Source organism: Salmo salar, chromosome 04 (assembly GCF_965601325.2).
Source record: "Salmo salar chromosome 04, fSalSal1, whole genome shotgun sequence".
Taxonomy (NCBI): domain Eukaryota; kingdom Metazoa; phylum Chordata; class Actinopteri; order Salmoniformes; family Salmonidae; genus Salmo; species Salmo salar.
Window position 1 is genome coordinate 74315310 of NC_138294.1, and position 14696 is coordinate 74330005.

Sequence of the window (14696 nt, forward strand, 5' to 3'; positions counted from 1 at the left end):
ATCATGCTTATCAGGAGCAGAAAAAACGAACATTTTATGACGCAATGTTTTTATATATTTAATATAATCCAGAGCCATATATAGCTTTGTATGGCTCTGAAATAAACAGTGAAACGTATTTCCATGTCTCGCTGTATCAGCCATTAACCTAACCTGAGTAACGTCAAAGTGTAGATATTCTAAAAAAAATAAGACTAATGTTCAAAGTTCACAGACACACAAGTAGGTCAATGTATTGAATCTGAAGAGAGAGACACCTTTAGTTCCCTCTACTGGAGAAAGAGGTAATTGTTCTGCCTGTGTGCCCCCAGTCACTATAAATAAATAGTAATGGCGTCTTTTTGTAGGCCTAACTCTACCATGGTTGTCCAATCTCCTCTCTTTTATTTATTTTAGCCACATATTTACTAGCTGTATTTCTTAACAAATCTGAGAATTTAAAAGGGATACATATTTTTGGTAAAGATATAAATATAAGTCACTTTGCAGATGATACTGCCCTTTTCCTAAAGTATAGAGCGGCTATTCCCTTGGCTATTGACAGAATCAAGACATTTTCAATGGCCTCTGTATTGACTCTCAAACTTAACAAATGTGATCTCATGCCAATTAATTGCTGTGACTCCGTCAACATTGCCTCCATACCTGTTAAAAAGGAAGTTAAATATTTAGGAATTGTTATCACTAAAAACGTTTCAGATAGAGAATCTTTAAACGTCGATAATAGGATTAATTCCATGAGAGTTTCATTAAGTCAATGGCTGCAACGTGATATCAAAATTTTGGGTCGTATTCTTTTGTCCAAGACTGATGGTTTATCTAGAATAATTTACCCAAGTCCGTCCCTTTTTCTTTCTTCTAAAAACATTGAAAACAGTCAATTCTGTTATACTTAGATTTGTTTGGAGGAATAAAACACATTATATTTGTGAATCTCAACTAGTGAAAGACTATGATCGTGGAGGTTTACAGGCTATTGATTTTGAGTCGTTAGTGGTGCTTTTAGAATTAAATGGCTGAAATTGTCTGTCTAATCCTACCTCTAGGTGGTATCATATCCCTAACAGTCTGTTTTATAAACTTGGTGGACTTAAATTCCTAATGAAATGTGATCTCGACCCTCCAAAATTACCTGTAACATTGTTTATGTTTCACCAGCTAATTTTATTTTTCTGGTAAATGATATTCAAGCACAAAACATTGATTTGGAATAATAGAGTTATTCAAATTAATAGGAAATCTATTTTCAATGGCCTATGGTTTGACAAGGGTATTAATTTTGTATGTAATTTGTTCGACAACACTGTGGAGTTTCTTCAGTTTTATGAATTAATTGGTACATTTCATGTTAATATTACTCAGAGAGAATATATGAAGCTTTGCAAAGCAATTACACTTCCTTTACTTATAACAGAACACTGTTATATTATGAGGTTGTTCCCTCTTTTCCAAGTTTACAAATTAATGACAAATTAATACAAATCTACAATAAGTGGATACGATTGGCAGTTAATGAAGTATTTTTTGTTGATTATAATTCAATATATTGCTATGGAAGTGACCAACCCATGCTATAGTCAAAAATGACTACATTTTACCTTAATTATCCACTTATGTCAAAAGTTATTGAAACTAATTTGAAAATATTTTCTTCCATTTACCCTGTTAAGGAGTTCTTGCACAAAATATTACATTTTGGCAAAATGCCTTGTGTTTTTTGTTCCTCTGATTCAGAATCTATAAAGCATTTATTTTTTTCATGCAGCCATTCTAGTAAACTATGGATTGAAATTCATGAATGGTTGTGTATAAATTCTCCAGAATTATCTTTGATGATGTTAAATGGCATTATGCTTATCCTTGTAATTCTGATCATAACTATTTATTAACATTATTATTCTCTTGGCCAAATATTATATTCACAAATGTAAATGGGATGGAAAAATTCATATTTTATTGTTCTTTTCATTGAACTCTTACAATTGTATAAATCCCTCAAATTTGTGAAACTTGAAATGTTGGAAAAATTATTAGAAGTCATGTCTCTGAACGTCTGTTAATGTCTCAATGCCTTGTCAAGTATAAATGATGTCCTGAATTATTATAATATTTTTTTTCTGGGGGGGGGGTGTTCGCCTGGTGTTTTGTTACATTTTTTTAATTGTATTCAAGGAATGTGCCTGTATTGAAGTGCAATATTGTTATTATTGTTGCAATTAAAATATATATATATTTTAAACTCTACCATGGTTCGTTGGACAAAGCCTATGGAGAAAATGAATGCCATTCTTGTATGGTTTTTGGATAAACGCTGAAAATAAGTTACGTGGTATACACAGGTTTAGGAGATTTTATACATTTTGTTCTATGAGATGACCTTCATCAGCTAATGTAACTTTTAGTGAATTTTTAAGCATTTATGTAATTCATAAAAGTTTTTTAAGCACAACATTTTTAAGCACATAATTCATAAAAGGTAATGTTAACTGACTGCTATTATCACATAGAACCAAACGGGTTAACCCTGAAAATTAGATCTGAGGTTTATTCCAAAACCCTATTCATTCCCAATTGATTTTCCCATAGGGATGGCTGAATGAACCCGGATTTTAGCACTACAAGCTGGCGAGCTCTATTTTGTCTAAAATAGGTTCATTAGTCATGGCTTTGATCAACAGTGTTCAGTATTGTCACCTGCTGGTCAAAATAATTTAGAGCAGCCAAATTATTATAGATGATGTCCCACACTCCGTAGCTCGTGTGCAGCGAAGGCTTTTTGTCTTCTAACAATTCACTACCAAACCAATCAGGTGGTTGTTCACAAAATGAAGCTTCGGACGTCATTTATTTACGTTTTTGTATACATGTATTTTATTGCCAATGAACAAATACAATAAGGCATAACATACATTCAAATAGTCAGTGTGAATCAGAGCACAAGGGTTACACCATAGCTAAATAAACAAACCAATATACAAAAGCAAATAAATAAACCATAATAAAATAAGGGCTACACATTAGGCATAACTTAAGCTATGGGGTCATCTAATAAATCTAATTTATTAATCAATTTCATGTTAAGCGGAATGAGACAGGGGAACCCAAGAGCAAACTCAGATGAGGAAACTGGGATGAATGAACCAAAATATTAATTGTTACACAGGGAGATATGGAGTGCAGATCCGGTGAAGCTCGGATGAGTTGCAGAAAAAACATGTGGAGACTGAGGTTGGAGTTGGCTGAGTAGAGCAAGGTAAACAGATCCTGAGGGGAATCCAAGGTAGTGGTGGTGAGTAAAATCCAGAGCAAGGGAGTTGGGTGGTGAGATGTGGAACAGGAGACAGAGCAGTAACTACAATGAGAGGATAAACGGTATCAGGCAGGGAAACAGGCACAGCAGAGTAACAGGATCTTGAATAATAATAATGGCTAGAATCATGAACTGACTGAGCAGAGATTATGATCTGGCAGAGTGGAAGTGGCAGGACTGAGAATTTGTAGAGGTCTTGATTATGCAACGAGTTGCAGCTGGTAGGGATCTGCTCTGACTCCAGCACACCTGTCTCCAACCACACAATCACACAGAGAGGGAGATGGAGAGAAAGAGTGTGTACAGGGGGAGTAACTGCAGGTCAAGAAGACACCGGATGAACACCAAAGGGCGTAGCAGGAGCAGATGTGACATTTCAAGAGTCTTTTGACAACTTCTTTTCCATACACATTTCAATGAATCGAAGTAATTAACATATTATACAGCAAAGGCTGTATTTACTTTTCATGAATATAACATTTACCAAAAATAAGTAAAAGATTCAATAGAAATTCTATGTTCTTATCTTTCAAATGTTATACCGAAAGTTACATTATCTCTAGTAAACTGGGTTATTGGAAAGATTTTTTTCTTCTAACCAGTCATACATATCACTCCAGGATGTGTTGCTGTGAACACAAATAGTCTGTTGTTGCAAATTCTGAGACACAAAACATGCAGTTATTGTGACCAAAATTGAATCTATGCTTAAGGAATTCTCTTGAGGGATATATATCATAAAATATTTTGAAGTGCAATTCCTTCACTTTAGGCGGTACAGGAAAAGACAAGTAATTAATACATATCCTAATAATGGGCTTAGAAAAAATTAGAGATAAGGAATTTTTGCTGAATTGCATAGGAAATTAATTGTTGGTTTAAAGTTGATGGATTAATTTGTTTGGCCATTTATCACTTGTGAAATCAAGCCCATCAATCAGTAATGACGGCAAATGAGGGATGTCGACCATATTGTGTTTTTAACAATGAGAGCAAAAGACTTTGGGATACTCTTGAAGAGACAACCTTGCTTTATGACATATCTCCTTATAATGCTGTTCACCACTGTAGAGAGGTGTCCATTTTTGTTCATAAATGTTTTAAATTCTTTGTAAGAGAGGACCTCGCACTTACAGATGATATTGATTTTGTAGAAATTCCCTGGTAAAAAAGTGGTAATGGATGCGTCTATCGGCCACCCGATTCTGACATTGGTGGTTTCATTGATATCCTTTTTTTATTATTATGATATATATTTTTTGCCCTTTTTCTTCACAATTGGTTGTTACAGTCTTTTCCCATCGCTGCAACTCCCGTGCGGACTCGGGAGAGGCGAAGGTCGAGAGCCATGTGTCCTCCGAAACACGACCCTTCTAAGCCGCACTGCTTCTTGACACACTACTCGCTTAACCCGGAAGCCAGCCGCACCAATGTGTCGGAGGAAACACCGTACAGTTGGCGACCAGCCGCCACAAGGAGTCGCTAGAGCACAATGGGACAAGGACATCCCATCTGGCAAAACCCTTCCCTAACCCGAACGACGCTGGGCCAATTGTGCGCCGCCTCATGGGTCTCCCGGTCGCGGCTGGCTGCGACACAGCCCAGGATCGAACCCGGATCTGTAGTGAAACCTCTAGCACTGATCAGTGCCTTAAAACGCTGCGCCACTCGGGAGGCTTCATTAATATCCTCGCATCAACTTTGGATTTGATTAATAATGAAGGTTAGATTTGTTTTCTATTTTGTGACTACAACATAAACTTATTTAAAAGTAAGAACCACTCACTGACAACTGATGTTTGAATACTTTATACTCCAGCTATCTGTATCCCCTCTTCTATAAAACCACAAGAGTGACCAGTTCATCTGACATCCTTATTGATAATATAGAGTCTGCTTACCATACTTTCCTCACATCTTTCAATTCTGTATTTTACCACAGCTTTCCTTTAGTTAAATCACGTAAGAGAGCAGCAGATGGGTTCTGGAAACCTTGGTTTACAACCGGTTTAAAAAAAATCCTCAGTTAAAATCCTGTATAGATTTTTTTTTCAAAATCCCTCTCCCCTGAATTCTGCAAATTACAAAAAGTATAAGAACAAATTTAATCATCTACTTTGGATAGCCCCCAAAAATTATTTTACAAACAAATTCCAAAAATCCTTAAATAATAAAGTCAACTTGGAAAATCATCAATCAACTGTTGAATAAAAAGACATCTACAACTATTCCATCTCAATTTATTGTTGAAAAGAGGACCTACAGTGATCCTGATGTTATTTCATGTTAATTGTATAACATTTTTGTGAATGTAGGTTCCTCTCGGTCAAACAAAAAACTGATGGAAATCCTTTGGATTACATTAAGGGACATTTCCCTTCTCTGCTTCAGTTTGATCCTCCTGATGTAATGGAGGTGATGGAGATAATTGTTAACTTTAAGATATCAGCAGCAGGTCATAACGAGATTGGTTCCTCTTTGGGAAAATCAGTGTCTTCCTCGATTACTGAGTCTCTAAAATATACTGCTCAAAAAAATAAAGGGAACACTTAAACAACACAATGTAACTCCAAGTCAATCCAAGTCAACTCCAAGTCAATCACACTCTAGTGGTAGCATGAGACGGAGTCTACAACCCACACAAGTGGCTCAGGTAGTGCAGCTCATCCAGGATGGCACATCAATGCGAGCTGTGGCAAGAAGGTTTGCTGTGTCTGTCAGCGTAGTGTCCAGAGCATAGAGGCGCTACCAGGAGACAGGCCAGTACATCAGGAGACATGGAGGAGGCCGTAGGAGGGCAACAACCCAGCAGCAGGACCGCTACCGCTACCTCCTGTGCAAGGAGGAGCAGGAGGAGCACTGCCAGAGCCCTGCAAAATGACCTCCAGCAGGCCACAAATGTGCATGTGTCTGCTCAAACGGTCAGAAACAGACTCCATGAGGGTGGTATGAGGGCCCGACGTCCACAGGTGGGGGTTGTGCTTACAGCCCAACACCGTGCAGGACGTTTGGCATTTGCCAGAGAACACCAAGATTGGCAAATTCGCCACTGGTGCCCTGTGCTCTTCACAGATGAAAGCAGGTTCACACTGAGCACATGTGACAGACGTGACAGTCTGGAGATGCCGTGGAGAACGTTCTGCTGCCTGCAACATCCTCCAGCATGACCGGTTTGGCGGTGGGTCAGTCATGGTGTGGGGTGGCATTTCTTTGGGGGGCCGCACAGCCCTCCATGTGCTCGCCAGAGATAGCCTGACTGCCATTAGGTACCGAGATGAGATCCTCAGACCCCTTGTGAGACCATATGCTGGTGCGGTTGGCCCTGGGTTCCTCCTAATGCAAGACAATGCTAGACCTCATGTGGCTGGAGTGTGTCAGCAGTTCTTGCAAGAGGAAGGCATTGATGCTATGGACTGGCCCGCCCATTCCCCAGACCTGAATCCAATTGAGCACATCTGGGACATCATGTCTCGCTCCATCCACCAACGCCACGTTGCACCACAGACTGTCCAGGAGTTGGCGGATGCTTTAGTCCAGGTCTGGGAGGAGATCCCTCAGGAGACCATCCGCCACCTCATCAGGAGCATGCCCAGGCGTTGTAGGGAGGTCATACAGGCACATGGAGGCCACACACACTACTGAGCCTCATTTTGACTTGTTTTAAGGACATTACATCAAAGTTGGATCAGCCTGTAGTGTGGTTTTCCACTTTAATTTTGTGTGACTCCAAATCCAGACCTCCATGGGTTGATAAATTGGATTTCCATTGATTATTTTTGTGTGATTTTGTTGTCAGCACATTCAACTATGTAAAGAAAAAAGTATTTAATAAGATTATTTAATTCATTCAGATCTAGGATGTGTTATTTTAGTGTTCCCTTTATTTTTTTGAGCAGTGTATATCATCACCAAATCAATGCAAACTGGTGTTGTTCCTAAAGATTTGAAAATTGCCAAAGTTATTCACCTCTATAAATCTTGCGATCCCAGATCTTTTACAAATTATCGCTCAATATCTGTACTAGCATGTTTTTCTAAAATCCTTGAAAAATAGGTGTATAAGAGAATGTTGAAACATTTAAATCGACACTGTATTCTATACGAGCACCAATATGGTTTTCGTAAAAACTACTCCACAGATATGGCTCTTTTGCAACTTGTGGATAAAATCTTTACAGCCCTGAACAACAATGAATACGCTCTAGGCATCTTTTTCAGATTAATCCAAAGCGTTGGACACGGTTGATCATGAAATATTACTTTCTAAATTGCATTATTACTGTTTTCATGATTTTATATATAATTGGCTATATATTTATGTTTATGTTAGAGAACAATATGTTTATGCAAATGTTTAAATAATTTGTTTTATTTAGTATAGTAAAAGCTTCTGTCTTAAGCATCCTAAATAATGCCATAGATTCCGTTTTTTTTAAATAGCCAACTTCAAGGGAAAAAAAGGGGAGGCATGATGTGAACCTACTATTCCAAAATAAACTACTAAGGACAACGACTTATCGCTGCGCCACGGAGTATGTATGAAAACGTATATCTGCTATTTATTGCTGACCAGCAGATGTCACTAATGAATATTATGAACAGATAATAATGCTCTGAGTAATGAACCGTTTTTTCAGCAACAATTTGGTGAAAGGGATCGGAGCTTTAAAAGAAAGCCTCGGTTTCCCATCAATACTAAGGGTCCGTTCGTAAATGCACTCTGGCTATCTACTCTGATTTCAGAGCACTCTCGTCTGAGCGTGCCAGAGCGCAGAATAACTGATGAATTTACGAACGCTCAACACGCATTGAATATGGCAGGTGTCAGTAAACGTGGCAACGGTTACAGTCACCAACGCTCTAGATAACATGAAAACAGCCTCGTTTTTTTTGGGGGGGGGGGGGGGGGGGGGGTAAATGGATCAATAAAGATGCATGTATTATTGTGTTGGTTAAATTAAATGTTTTGTCTCTTCTTGTCCATTTGTAGTGTGGAGATCCCAGATGGATGCCTGGAATTCTATTGTTGTGTGTGCTTCTCAAAAATCGACAGTGAATGAACTAAAAAGTGTTGGTGGGGTCTCCACTCTCCAGGCTGTTCAATCATGGTTTCATCAGACCAGAGAATCTTGTTTCTCATGGTCTGAGATTCCTTTAGGTGCCTTTTGGCAAACTCCAAGCTGGCTGTCATGTGCCTTTTACTGAGGAGTGGATTCCATCTGTCCACTCTACCATAAAAGCCTGATTGGTGGAGTGCTGCAGAGAAGTTTGTCCTTCTGGAAGGTTTTCCCATCTCCACAGAGGAACTCTGGAGCTCTGTCAGAGTGACCATCGGGTTCTTGGTCACCTACCTGACCAAGGCCCTTCACCCCAATTGCTCAGTTTGGCCGGGCGGCCAGATCTAGGAAGAGTCTTGGTGGTTTCAAACTTCTTCTATTTATGAACGATGGGGGCCACTGTGTTCTTGGGGACCTTCAATGCTGCAGACCTTTTTTGGTACCCTTCCCCAGATCTGTGCCTCCATACAATCCTGTCTCGGAGCTCTACGGACAATTCCTTCGACCTCATGGCTTGGTTGTTGCTCTGACATGCACTGTGGGACCTTGTATAGACAGGTGTTTTCCTTTCCAAATCATGTCCAATCAATTGAATTTACCACAGGTGGACTTCAATCAAGTTGTAGGAACAGCTCAAGGATGATCAAAGGAAACAGGATGCACCTGAGCTCAATTGCAAATCTCATAGCAAAGGGTCTGAATACTTATGTAAATAAGGTATATTTTTATTTGATTTTTAATACATTTGCAAAAATTTGGAAAAATAACTGTTTTCGCTTTGTCAATATGGGGTATTGTGTGTCGATTGATGAGGAAAAAAAGATTTTATCCATTTTAGTAACAAAATGTGTAAAAAGGGAAAGGTCTGAATACTTTCCGAATGCACTGTACATGATGTCATGATAACCAGTCTGTGCATTATTAGTCCTTTGCCAAGATGTCTGGAGTGGACCTTTACAGCACTGAGGAATGTACGCTTGCCCTGCAGGATTGTTAGTTCAAGCTCCACTCCAGTGGTTCCCTCTCAGTCCTTACATTGCTGTCAGAAGTAAGCCTAAAGTCTGCCTCTGGTTGCATTGAGGTTTGAACATGGGTCACCTTTCAAGTGAGGGGAATAGTAGCCTAGCTGGACATTCATGGCAATTGGTAGTGGATGATTGGTTGCCCTATAATTCTGTTACTTTCAACATCTTGATGGGATGTAATTGACTTCAAAAATAAACACTGTGTCCAGCATAGGTTACCTAAATGGGCTTTACATTTTTTTTTAATAACAAAAGTAGCCTACTTCCTATTTCATAATGAATTTCTCTGTATGAGTTAAATTAGGCCTACGTAGTTTCATAAGAGTTTCTATTGTAAACTAATTGAGTTACAATTGTATCAGTTTTAATTTCAAATTGCAATTTTCTCATGTAAACAAATGGCACAACAGCCCATTTACAAATAACTATCTTTGAAACTAATTTTCAAAACTAGACTTACCTTCACACTGTCTTGCCTGCACCGGTAGAAAATATTGACAATTTGTTTTGAAGTCAATCGTGAAGAGTTTCAAACCCCTTATACAACACTACGAAATGCCTGCTAATTCTGGCCAATAAGATAAATGAGACAGACCACGTTTTGTGGCGCACTGCCAAGCTGTGCGGTTGCTACTTCTCCGTTAGATGGCGCCGTTGCAGCTGTATAGCAGCTAGCCATTTCACTGCAAGGTTGACAACGCATAAGGGGGAGTGAACGAGTGCACACCTCTGGAGAAGGGTAGAGAATCATTTTTTACATTTTAGTCATTTAGCAGACGCTCTTATCCAGAGCGACTTACAGTAGGGAATACACACATTTGATTTTCATTTCATGCATTTTTTTTTTTTTTATATATTTTTTTTGTACTGGCCCCCCGTGGGAATCGAACCCACAACCCTGGCGTTGCACACACCATGCTCTACCAACTGAGCCACAGGGAAGCAGCCATAATCGGTAGCAGCCATAATAAATTGACTCAGTGATAAGACCCTAACTCAAGTGTCTACTGCTAAACACCCCGTGGTCCCTAAAGAGCCTTTCTCTGTATAGTTATGGGACTGTCCATGCATAACTGCCAGGGCCTGCCCGCTCATTGCGTAGGGTTTCCACCACTTCCGAATTTGCCAAACAAGGTCCCGCCCCCATTCAATTTCAACGGGAGCACGCGAAGAAATGGGCAGGGGATTGTGGGCTGGCGAACCCGTCTTACTGAGCAGACGTTTGCATGACAGTATTCCATTCATGAAACATAGTTCTGCCTATTATAGTTCCAGGCAATCACAACCAAAAGAGATGGAGGAAAGCCAATCCACGCTGTGTCTGGTTTTCCAATTCTATATGGTTTTGCTTTGCTAGAATACAGAGACAAAATCATAAGGTCAAAACATGATTGCAGAGATTGTTAGTGTTGATGGTGAGCGAAGAGAGATTTGCACAACGTTTGCTTGTGCTGCTAGCTAGTTATGAACATCGAGCAACCTAAACCTCAAAACTGAAATTGTGATAGAAATCACCAGTAACATGCATTAAAAACATTGTAAATGATACACTAAGCATGAATTGTCCATGTAATACGCTACCAATGGTATTATGGTATCTTGATTCTCATATTATAGCTTATCGCTCTTTCAACATACTGGTGTCATGACATTGACGATTATAGCCAACTTCCTGTAAAACACAGGCCTACATACATGAATGGGTTTTGGGTAAAGGATAGTGGCTTTGACTTGCAAACATTGTTGTGCAAATCTCTCTTTACCCACCATCAACATTTCTGCAATCCTCCATGCCATTGACCTTCTGATTTTGTATCTGTATTCTACAATCATTCTCAGCAAATAAACAAGATAGAATTACAACGCTCCCCATGCCACATTATTTTCCTTTTGACATTTTTAATTAGCCTACAAATTGCCAGCTCCTTATTTTCATATGCAGTTCTGTACCTAGAATACAAGGGTTTCATTTTCACTATACAAGGGTTAAATTTGCACTGAACAATTCAATGTCAATATGCAAATGTTGTGAGTCTAGCTATTCTCTGCTTCAGATGTACAATGACAAGGGGCACATTGATTGCACATGCCCATTAGGCCAGTTATGCCATCATACTGTAGGCCTATGGCTGCATTGGTGATGCATGCCATTATGATAAGCTGCAAAATTAGTTCACATGGCTGATATCCTGAGACAGAGTGACAATCAAATAAAACCAATTGGAGAGCTCACAACTGGACAAAAAGGTAATGTAATTTGAGAAAGCAACAAACAGACAAATTAGAGACTGATCCCCTTCACACCTTTTTATTGCAGAATTGTGATCTGTGATGAATGAACATTGACACTAGTTTATTTTGAATAATGATTTTAAGTTAAGAATTAAAACAAGTTTAAACACTTCAATCAAACAACATTGAATGAATCAAAATCTAATTTAAAAATGTATAAATAATCTAACTTGTTTGTAAATGTTAGACATTTTAGTGAACATCATTTCAGCTGAATAAAAAGGTCCATACCAGAGGTGACCAACCTTGCTCCATTCCCTGATCTACTGGGTGAGCAGACTTCTATTCCAGCCCAGCAATAATACACATTATCATAAACTCATTAGGTTTGATAAGTTGAATTAGGTGTGTTAGTGCTGGGCTGGAACAGAAGCCTGCACACCTACAGGAGGAGGATTGTCCTGCTACAGTTGTAATACGTTTGTAGCCTAAATGTTTGTGACTTTTAAATGTATTGTTGAATAAAACATTTGCTACCATAAGTGCACATACAACCCATGGCATACAACGATGTGCCAGAAGTCTCTTGGGACATTCACTGGGCCCTCCTCATCTGCAGACATGCTTTCACAGCTCTCCATATCTGAGGACAGACATCACAAAGAAATAGGCTTCACTTTATTACAATTAGACAGCCCTGACTATTATCTCTATGTCTGTCTTCAGTTTTCCTCTCTAGGGACTAAAACTGGAGAATATTTTCATATTGTCATCCCACAACCTGCCCTATATTAACTAGTCCACCTAGACCAGGGAATCCTTTCACCCTCTTCCATTGCTGTTATCTATACTGAACAAAAATATAAACACAACATGCAACAATTCTAACAATTTTACTTAATCAGTCAATTGAAATAAATAAATTAGGCCCTAATCTATGGCTTTCACGACTGGGCAGGGACGCAGTCATAGGTGGGCCTGGGAAGGCGTAGTCTCACCCCCTTGGGACCCATGCCCAGCCAATCAGAATTCGTTTTTCCCCACAAAAGGGCTTTATTTCAGACAGAAATACTCCTCAGTTTCATCAGCTGTCCGGGTGGTTGGTCTCAAACGATCCCGCAGGTGAAGAAGCCGGATGTGGAGTTCACACAGGGTCTGTGGTTGTGAGGCCGCTTGGACGTACTGCCAAATTCTCTAAAACAACAGAGGAGGCTTATAGTAGAGAAATTAACATTCAATTACTTGGCAACATCTCTGGTGGACATTCCTGCAGTCAGCAAGCAAGCCAATTGCACGCTCCCTCAAAACTTGAGACATCTGTGGCAGTGTTGTGTGACAAAACGGCACATTTTAGAGAGGCCTTTTATTGTCCCCAGCACAAGGTGCACCTGTGTAATGATCCGGCTATTTAAATCAGCTTTTTTTAATTAAAAATGCCACACCTGTCAGGTGGATGAATGATCTTGACAAAGGAGAAAAACTCACTAACAGGGATGTAAACAAATTTGTGCACATTTTAGAGAAATCATATTTTTGTGCATATGGAATATTTCTGGAACGTTTTAATTCAGCTCATGAAACATGGTACCAACACTGCATTTATATTTTTGTTCAGTACAAATGCATTTGGAGCATGAATTTTTAATTTACAATGATAAATAGACAAACGTCAAGATAACAAGCTAATATGAGGTTAACATTAGTTGGTGATATTTCACTTAGCTAGCTAGCTAGCCAACTTTACAGAGCTAACAAGCAGCTCAATAGCATACACAGTGGCCTGCTGTAGCTAGCTCATAATACTTTTTTTTTGTTGAAACATTTTCAAAAAGTATTTACATACTTGAATAGGTTCACGTCTACGCCCATGAAGAGGCCAATCTTTCAGAGCGAAGAGTTGTCAAGCTCCTCCCTTCTGGTCGAAGCATAGCCTTTCCAGCGCAGATTGATGAGGGCGGACATTTCTGAACTGACCAAGACGCACCTCCAACAGCAAATAAAACCTCACATTATTTTGCCAAAAAACAAAGACGATTTAGTTCAACCAGTGGCACATGGGCTTGTTAGGTGAGCGCACATGCCGTCCTGTGATAAGCAGTGGTCACTTTGTCAATAGCGCTAGATATTTCGTTTGTCCATTCCGAGCACGCCTCTCCAGGGTGCTGTTGGAGACGCGAGGCTTCACCAACTTTCCGTCCCCCCAAAATATTTGAACATATATCATGTAGCAGATATAGACTACATAATGCAGGTTTAGCCTACATCATGCAGGTTTCTCCGGTCAAATAGCCTAACCTAAATGGCACCCAATCCCCAAAAATATTAACAAACATCCCCCAAAAACAGGACAGGTCAAAGTAAAATGGACAATATGGAATGAACAATCAGGCTACTCACAACTGCGGTCCAAGATTGCAGTCAGAGTGCAGTATGACTAACTGTAGTATGCTGCAAATACTGCGTCCAAAATAATGTTTTACTGCAGTAATTTTGCAGTGTAACTGCAGTTATTCTGCAATCACGCGTCCAAAATACCACAGTCGACTGCATTTACTGGAGTTTTACTGCAGTTTCAAAACATATTTTCTTTGTAAGGGTTCACCCCGTGGGCTAAGTAGTCGTGATGGTTTCAAATTTGTATCCATCAATTTTTATGATCATAGCGAAAAATAAAATACATCTGCATTTCCCGCTGTGTACACACATTGATTCTCATTTCAAATAGGCCCAGGATAACTCCTGATAACGTTGGGTGGCTGCTGATATTGAACTTATAAATAGCCACATTCATTCATCACAGGAATCAGGACTAACTGCCTGTTTTACAAATGGTGGGCCTACTGCAGATGGGCATTCATAAAATTCCACTGCAACCAGACATGTAGCCTAAACCCTAGTGTAAGCAAGGACCGACGCAGACGTCTTTTAGGCGTATTTTCTTGGTCCCATCTAGACCAGCAGGCTTTTGGTGTTTTACAAACATTATGCCTACCACATTGATGGGCATTCATAAAATTGCATTGCAGGCAGACACTGTAGGCTACACCCCAGTACACACAGACCGATGCCTTT